We start from the raw sequence: 7,500 nt of genomic DNA, 5'->3' as shown, positions 1-7,500 counted from the left end.
AATGATTGTGATAATGATAATAATGATACTAATAATAGTATTATTAATAATAATAATAACAATGATGATAATGATGATCATAATAATAACATTGATTGTAATGAAATTATAATGATAACAACAACAACAATAACAATAATAATAATAATATAACAATAACAATAACAATAATATGAAAAAAATGCTAATGATAATAATAATTTAAACCAACAAATAAGATAATAATTACAAAAAATAAACAGTAATGAAAATAAAAATAATGATAATAAAAATAATGATATAAAGTGATATAAGCAATAGTATTGATAAAGAAAAATATTAATGTGATAATGAAAAAAAAAATAATGATAACATCAATGATAATCATATTAATTATAAAAATATTAACAATAATGATAATGAGGAGGATGATAGAAAAGTAGTAGCATTGATAATAATAATAATGATAATAACAATTATAATAATAACTACAATAATAATGATGATAATAACAATAATAAGAAAAAGAAGAATGATAATAATAATAATAATAATAATGATAATAACAATGATTATAATAATAACAACAATAATAATAATAATAATAATGATAATAATAATAATAATAATAATAATAATAATAATAATAATGATAATAACATTGATAATGATAATAACAACAACAATGATAATAACAATAATAATAATGATTATGATAATAATAATACTGGTAATAATAATAATAATATTAATAATAATAATAATGATAATAATGATAATAATAATAATGACAATAATAATGATAATAATAAGAAGAAGAATAAGAATAATAATAATAATGATAATGATAATAATAATAATAATAATAATAATAATAATAATAAAAATAATAATAATAATAATAATAATGATAATAATATCAATAACAATGATAATGTAAATAATAATAATAATAATAATAATAATAATAATAATAATAATAATAATAAAGATAATAATGATGATAATAATAATAATAATAATGATAATAATAATAATAATAATAATAACAATAATAGTAGTAATAATAGTAATATTAATAATAATAATAACAATAATAATAACAACAATAATAATAATAATGATAATAATAATAATAATAATAATAATAATAATAACAATAATACTAATAACAATGATAATAATAATAATCATAATAGCGAAAAGAACGAGAGAAAAACAGGAGAACGAGAGAGGTAGAAACAAAGGAAAATATAGAAAGAAAATATAGAAAGAGCATATAAAGTGCAAAACTGAAGCAAACTGAAACATCTAAAAATAAAGCGTAAATAGAGAAAGAAAACGAGAGAAAAAGCGAAGACAAAGTTACAGAGAAAACATGCATAGGGTAAAAAAAAAAAAAAAAAACGAAAAGAGAAAGAAAAAGATACATGGAAATTAGAGAAAAGAAAGGAGATAGGAAATGGGAAAATAAAGAAAAGATGAAAAGAGAGACAGGAAAAGAGAAAAAAGGAAGGGGGATAGAGGGAGATAAGAATCAGCAAATAAGAAAGGGAGATAGAGGGAGATAGGGAATAAGAAAATAAGGAAGGGAGATAAAGGGAGATAGGAAAAGATAAAAAAGGAAGGGGTATAAAGGGAGTTAGGAAGTGGAAAAATAAGGAAGAGAGGCGAAGGGAGGAGATAGGAAAAGAGAAAATAAGGAAGGGGAAAGAGGGCGATAGGGAATACGAAAATAAGGAAGGGAGATAAAGGGAGATAGAAAAAAAGAAATAAGGAAGGGCGATAGAGGGAGATAGGGAATAAGAAAATAAGAAAAGGAGATAGAGGTCGATAGTAAAAGAGAAAATAACGCAAGGAGACAGGAGGAAACGGAGACATACGCCATAAGACAAAGGAAAGTTGGAGAATAAGGAAAAGGAAGAAGAGAGAGAAAAGGGAAAGGAAGTACTTGGAAGAGCTCTATGAGAGAAAGAAGGAAAAGGGGAATGTAGAGAAAGGGAAGGAGGAAGCTATGTACAGAAAGAGGAGGTGCAGAGGAGGAAGGAAGAGGTAGAGGAGGCGGAAGAGGAATAGGAAGAGGATGGGGAGGAGTAGAAGGAGGTTTAAAGAAAGGAGGAGGAGAAAGAGATAAAAAAGGAGGAAGAGGAGGAGGAGAGGAAGAGGTATGCGAATAAGAAAATCATAGGAGACGAGAAGAAAGAGGATGATTAAGAACAGGAGAGAGGTAAAGAAGATGGAGAAATAAACAAACCATTTGAATAAGAATAAAGACAAAAAAAAAAAAAAAAAAAAGAGAGAACATAACAAAAAGAAAACAAAACCAAAAACACAAAACAAAACAAAAATATCATCAAAGAAGAACAACAACAAAATTAAACAAAAAAGACGAAACAAAAACAAAAGAAAACTAGAAGCAAAATGAAAGACAAGAAAAATAATTTAGAAAAAAAGGAGAGAGAAAGAATATCTAAAAAAAAAAAAAAGGAGAGAGAAAGAATATCTAAAAAAAAAAAAAAAGGAGAGAGAAAGAATATCTAAAAAAAAAGGGGAGAGAAAGAGAGAAAGAATATCTAAAAAAGGAGAGAGAAAGAATATCTAAAAAGGGAGAAAAAGAATATCTAAAAAAGGAGAGAGAGAAAGAATATCTAAAAAAGAGAGAGAGAGAGAGAAGAGAGCGAAGAAGGCCATGATTTATGCCCCGCCTTCCCCGCCTTCTCTCAAGAACATTAACTGCAGATGTTGTTTTCATCGTTAGCCCTCAGGAGTCGCCGATCAATGGAAAATTCGCCCCCACGCCTTTCCTTTCGCTTCCCTTTTCCCCCCTTCCTTCTCCCTTTTCCAACTCCTTTCTTCTTGCTTTCTTCTTTCCTTTTTCTTCTCTTCTTTCTTCTTCCTTTTTCTCTTGTTTTTTTTCCTTTATTTTTTTCATCGTTTTCCTGTTCTTTTTTCCTCCTTTCCTTTTTTTTCTTCCTTTTCCTCTCCTTTTCCTTTCTTTCTTCTTCATTTTCTTCTTCTGTTTTCCTCCTTTCTTCTTTTCTTCATTTTCCCCTCTTTTTCCTTTTCTTTCTTCTTTAGTTTCTTCTTCTTTTCTCCTCCTTTCTTCTTTTCTTCATTTTCCCCTCCTTTTCCCTTTCTTCTATTCTTCATTTCCCCCTCCTTTCTTCTTCTTTTCCTCCCTCCCTTTCTCCTTCTTTCCTCCCTTTTCCCCTCCTTTCCCTCTCCTTTTTTCTTCCTCTGCCTCTCATTTTTCTCTTCATTTTCACCTCCTTTTCTCTATATTTTTCCTTACATTTTCTTCTTCCTTTTTCCCCTCCATTTTCCCTTTTATTTCCTCTCATTTTCCTTCCTCTTCCCTATTCTGTTCTTTTCCCTTTCTTCCATTTACCCACTTATACACCCTCATAAACCCCATCCTATAATCCCATACTATTCCCTTACTCTCCCTTTTTTTTTTCCTCCTTTATCCTTCTCTTTTCCTCTCCATAATAACTTGCATAAAACCAGTCCACCACAAATACCACACCAATAAAGTATACCATCATTATAATAATGATACAAATCACAAATACCACCAAACCAACTTCACCAGCTCATGAAAATGATAATGAAACTGCTATTGCTAATAAAAATCAAAATATAAATGATAAATCAACTTCACATGGATAATTATAATGATCATCATAATAATATTTAATGATAATACAAAATATAATACTAATTGATAATATAATAATAACAAAAATGAAAATGATAAGTATCTTACTCCACACAAATAATAATAAAAACCAACAATACAACTAACATACAAAACATACACATCATAACTAACATAATAACAAAAAAATAAAAATCATCCTACAAAACCTTATCTATAAAATAAATGAAAATATTAATCATGATTAATATTGGTAAATAATGACCAACACAAATCGTACTATAGAACATTATAACTCTAAGTACAATACGCCCTGAATAAGCAAACTCAACACCCACATCCCAACAATGATTATTCCCAAACCAAAACACAATAGAAAGCAATCCCACCCATCCATATCAAAACTCCCACCATCCTCATCATAAATCCTCCTAAATACTCCTAAACCTAAAACAAATCCCACTCACAGGCTACCCTTCCACCAACTCTCAACCTATTGCTAAAACTTAACATCATACCCCACTCATTACATTATAAAAATTACCAATAAATGCTAAAAAGACATATGATTATAAAATAGTACATTCTACAAACCAAACAAACACATACAAACCAAAACCAACAATAATAAACAACATACATACCATAAAACAAGAAAACAGACAAAAAAAAACGAAAAAAAAAAAAAAAAACTTAAGACAAACCACCACTCACCCAATATAAAAATAAAAAAAAAACTCAAGTACCAAAACATCAAAAAAAAAAAAAAATCAAAAAAAAACAAAATTAAAAAAAAATAAAAAAAAAAAAAAAGAGGAATAAAAAAAAAAACTAAAATATAAAAAAAAAACATCCCAAATTTAAAAATTCAAGAGGTAACAAAAAGGAACCACCTTCTAATGTTAGTCATACAACATAAAATAATAATAATCATCCAACATCCACCACCTTAACCTACCTCATTAGAAAAAATTGTTCATATGATGATACTTTTTTAATAACTATACACTTATCCTATTTATACATATAATTAATGTTTAATCTAGATAAATTATCAATATGTTAATGATTATTAATAATACTTTATAAATAAAATAAGAAATAATGATTAAATATTATAATTAATAATAATAAATTGATGTGTAAATCAATTACTAATAATAATAAATAAAAACAATAATAATAATAAATAATAATAATAATAAAAAATAAATACATAATATTACATAATAATAAACCTGATAAACAACACCATCTAATAATAAAATAAACCTGATAAAAATTGATAATAGTGTAATTATAATGGTAACAATATTTAAAACAATTATTATCATTTTTATCATTATAAAATATCCATTAATATTATTATTATTAATATATTTATCATTATTATATATAATACTCATTATCATTATTACATTAATATTATTATTATTATTATTATTATGATAATACTATAGATGATAAAAGGAATAATGAGGATGATAATAATTATAATAAAGATAACGAATCAATTGTGACCATTTCAATTACGACAATAATTGATATTATCGTTATTATTATTATTAATAATAAACGATAATAATGATAGTCATATTCATGATAATGCTGATACTAGTAATAATAATAACAGTGATCCTTAAAATAAGGATAATAATGATAATATAATAGTAGTAGTAGTAATAGTGGTACTAGTGATGATAATGATAATAATGATAGTAATAATAATAATAATAATCGTAGTAGAAATTAATAATACCAATTATTATCATTACAAAAAATCTTAAGTGATAAGAATGACATTGATGACCGACGTGATAATAATTTTTAAGGTAATGATGATGATAATGATGATAACTGTAATGATAATGATAACAACAATGATAATGATGATAATGACAAAGAAAGATATGAAATGACAATGAAAACAATAAAGCTAATAATAGTAGTAATAATAATGATAATGATGATACAAATAATGATAACAACAATAAAGAAAATGTGTGTTCGAGCGTGTGTGTGTGTGCGTGTGTGTGTCTGTGTCTGTATATGCCTGTGTCTATGTGTGCGGTGTATTTTGTCTATTCAAATTCTATATGGTAATATCTTCTAACACACAATATCCAAATCTCCTTATAATTCAAACAGAAGGCCATTAATTTTTGCACGAGGTAAACCTTGCATGCACAACGAAACTCCGCAATGTGCAACATTATCCCACCAGCCACCAGCCTCCCCCACGATCTCAGAAGACTAAATTTGCAAAATAGGTTTCTATAACGCTGTCTTCAGTAAGGGGACGTTCAGACAGACATGGGCGAAACATACGTATGACGTGAAAGCTTCATTATGTAATTAATGAAAAGAAGTATAGGAGGGACCAAGAAGCAAAATTGTCTAAACCCAAGAGTAACAAAAGCCACGGAAGATGTAGGTCGCAAGGCACTGAGACCCACCTAATTAAGAGGAACCCACCAGACACCGCTAACACAAGTGAACCACACGCCCGTTAGCACTCGAACATTTCCAACGTAACACCACACTCCGAAAGAAAGGAGAAACTTGAAAACAAGAATATTTGATCCTAAGCAACACATTCCCAAAAAAAGCTACGTTGAGTATCCCAAGCACATAAAAAGTGCAAACTAAGAAAATAGGACAGATCCCTAAGCCACGCAATGCCCCGCACACGTACAATCCAAATCTCCACCCGAGACCTACAACAAAAACCTTTATCCAGAGTCTACAAAATGATACCCTCATTCATCACAGCCGCCGAACGGAGCTCATCCGAACGATACCTCATGTAACACGTACCCACAAAAGCAACTACTATAGACTACCCCAATAGGAAGACACAGTTTTCAGATAAATCGAAACGTAACATCCCCAGAATGTAGCCCATACCTATCAGATCCCCAAAAAAAAACCTCAGATCAACAATTATCCTCCACACGCCCAACAATGAGATAACGTATCACAAATAGAATGACGACAAGGCGACGAGAAGAATCATAATAATGGAAGAACTGAGAAAAATTCGCTCTGGCTAGTGGTCCTTTACATATATGCAACTCTACGCCAATCCCTTACGAGGGTAATTATAATGTTAATATTCCATAATAATGCACAGCACGGCGCACGCAATTTACTCCCAAATCGTTCAGAGCAAACCGAACACTCACACACTGGTCCCCCGACCAATTATAAAATTCCAATATATTAAAAAAACCATCAGCAAAATGTCTTGAAAAATATTGCAAAATTGAAACATTCCAACTAAATGAGCACAGAAGCAATATGAATAAAAATAATTAGAAACCAGACTCCACAACTGCCCACACCGACAAAGGATGGTCCCCAGGACGTCCGATGCCGGTCAACAATAAACTCGCAGAAATCTTTTAACTTCAATCAGCAGACAAACACGCCACACTAACCTCCAAATTAAGCGAATAATCGCCCAAAACTCAAATGATCACCGCATGAAGTCTACACCATGATTAATACAGCAGACGACCTCTCTTTCAGAAAACCGAAAAAATATCCCCGAATACCAACCTGCCAGTCCCAACACACTCAAGCACAGGTAAACAAAAGTACCGAGTCACACAAATAATATAGTCCTACGTAAAACACACACCTATTAACGACCAGGCCCCAGGCATAACAGGCTAATATCCCGCAAATCTAACCCTCCCACCCCACACCCCCACTCACCACTTCCCCACCCCTATAAATTATAATCTCCTTACAACGGCACCTGCCAGAACACGAAGACAGTCCTGAAAGGACATCCCTAAAAGTCGACATTAATTCCAAGTCCGTGAAATGATAATACAGCGAATCAACCTCCAGCACAC

This window comes from Penaeus chinensis, chromosome 5 (genome assembly GCF_019202785.1).
Source record: "Penaeus chinensis breed Huanghai No. 1 chromosome 5, ASM1920278v2, whole genome shotgun sequence".
Taxonomy (NCBI): domain Eukaryota; kingdom Metazoa; phylum Arthropoda; class Malacostraca; order Decapoda; family Penaeidae; genus Penaeus; species Penaeus chinensis.
The sequence above is the reverse complement of the archived record's forward strand: the minus strand, read 5'-3'. Positions refer to the sequence as shown.